Here is a 2067-nt window from a genome sequence, read left to right as displayed (position 1 = left end):
TTGTGAGCAAAAGTACCTGTGCTGAAATAAGCAAATGCTGAAGTAACTGTAATTTGATGAGAAGTTTGAACAGGGAGAGATGGAAGTGATGAGGATTCTTGCTCCCAAGGAAGGAGAAGACCTCTGTTCCTAGAGATGAAGATGCTCCCAGAGATAGGTGAAGAGAGCCTTTGCTTCTGAACAGCTCATCCTTAAAATGGTACCCCAGTAGCTCAAGATTGGACCCTCGAAAGCAGTTGTGGGGAAAGCTGTAAGTTGGGGGAAGGGACTCTCACATGATGCGAGCAGAGAACCAACCCAGGTGGCTGTCTCATTGTGACATTGAAGCCATGAAAGAACTGTTTCTTGTGGAGATGTCTCCATAGCACACGCAAGAGAGACTCCTCTCCCTAAATGAACTGAAAAAAGGTTATTATAGAAGTGGTAAACTGACTGAAAATCTCAAGGGTTGTCTTTTTACGTTGTCAGTGGGAGAAGGGAGAAAGGTGGGGGAAGAAGAAGTGTTCTGAAGGTTTGGTCTAACTTTTTTTTTCTTTCTTTTAGGTCTGTTAATAAACTTCTTTATTGTGGGAGACAGAGGAGTAGAAACTCCTGCAATTAAAGGAGGCTTTGATTTACAACCCTGGAAGAGACTAGGTCTGGCTTAATTGACAGAGATTTATAGACTTTAAGCAAAAGGATTACAAACTTGTGTTCCTATCATTATAAGTAAAATTGTACACTGGGTGTTTTGGTGAAGGATTTTAAAATATAATAGCGTGATTTTATATAGTTTAAGAATGTAGATGGCATAAGAGAGACATCTGTGTGTACGTGACATGAGAATTTATTGGTCAAGACAGAAGGTCGTTAATCTAAAACAAAGTGTCATTTTAAGTATCTATTGGATTAGAAAGTTATAAATTACGATGTAACCCTAAATCTTGTGACTAGTCGCCATTACTCGGAGGTGTTGTAAAATCTCACGCCTTGGCTGATGCGTTTGTTATTTTAAACAATAAATTTGTGTAATTGCATAGTCCCATCCCTGAAAGTTATTTTCCTCCCACACGTGAAAGCGCGGGAAAGCGGACACTTTATATTCTAAGTTTTGTGCCTGCTTTGCTTTCTCCTAATTCTTATCTCACAGAAGGAAAATAAGTAAGTAATGAGTATTTTGGACCAAACCACTACACTCTAATTGGTGTTTCTGCCCGGTTTCGAACCAGGGACCTTTCGCATGTCAGGCGAACATGATAACCACTACAGTAAAGAACTAAATGTAACTAACTGCTGGGTTTGTCAGAGGGGCCTTAATGACAGAAGAATGGCCATGGAAAGGTGTCGCTAGCTGGGCGCTGCAGCTTTGCGGTGCTGGAGCGCGAGGTGTCACGACCTTCCTAAAAGCGTCTCCAAATCGAAGCCGCTCGGCAGGACCACCACACACTCACATACGCGTACACGCACACACACACGGATAGCTCCAGTAGATGGGTCGATGACAAAGAGCTGGGAAGGGTCCTCATATGGGGTTCCACGGATGAGGTTTATTGCAGCCACACTGTGAAGGGTTCCAGGGACGAAGACAGAGAACAATGGAGGGTCCAGTTAGGAATGGGAGTGGATCGAGCATCAGGGACCAATGATCTGAGGGCACGGGGGTGGTACACAGGCAGGACTAGGGTAAGGGAGCCAATAGGGAAACTCTGGGGGAGTGGCAATGGGGCAAGGGCCAGTGGGGGGAACCTAGAGTGGAGAACCTTCTAGGGCATTGGACATATAAGGTAACAAAGGGGCGGAGAGGCCAACGGCCAACCAGGGAAGCAGAACTGGGGTACATTAACATAGCAGAACAGAGCATCCTGGGAGAAGCCTTTCTGGTCACCCTAACCTGGGGAGGTTCTTTTGGTACTAGGGACTGTCCCACTAGTGGAACCTCTTTGTCCTTTGTACCACTGGCTCACTGGCCATCGCAGAAAGGCAGTAGTCTAGGCACTGTTGAACTCCTTAAATGTAACAGAACAAATATAAAAGGGGAAAACTGGCCAGAAGGATGGATGTTAAGTTCAACAGTAATAGAAGAATGAC

The 2067-nt window shown here is 44.8% G+C and overlaps 1 non-coding gene across 1 annotated transcript; it reads right to left on the bottom strand.

Annotated features, from left to right (window-relative positions):
• Positions 1-1184: 1184 nt before the first annotated feature.
• TRNAV-GAC lies at positions 1185-1256 on the bottom strand. The gene has a single exon. It is a non-coding gene; the product is annotated as a tRNA-Val (tRNA).
• Between the last annotated feature and the right edge of the window lie 811 nt (positions 1257-2067).

Source organism: Corvus brachyrhynchos, unplaced genomic scaffold (assembly GCF_000691975.1).
Source record: "Corvus brachyrhynchos isolate BGI_N302 unplaced genomic scaffold, ASM69197v1 scaffold2908, whole genome shotgun sequence".
In the NCBI taxonomy this organism is placed as follows: Eukaryota; Metazoa; Chordata; class Aves; order Passeriformes; family Corvidae; genus Corvus; species Corvus brachyrhynchos.
Note: the sequence above shows the minus strand (reverse complement) of the source record. Positions and strands in the feature narration are given on the sequence as shown.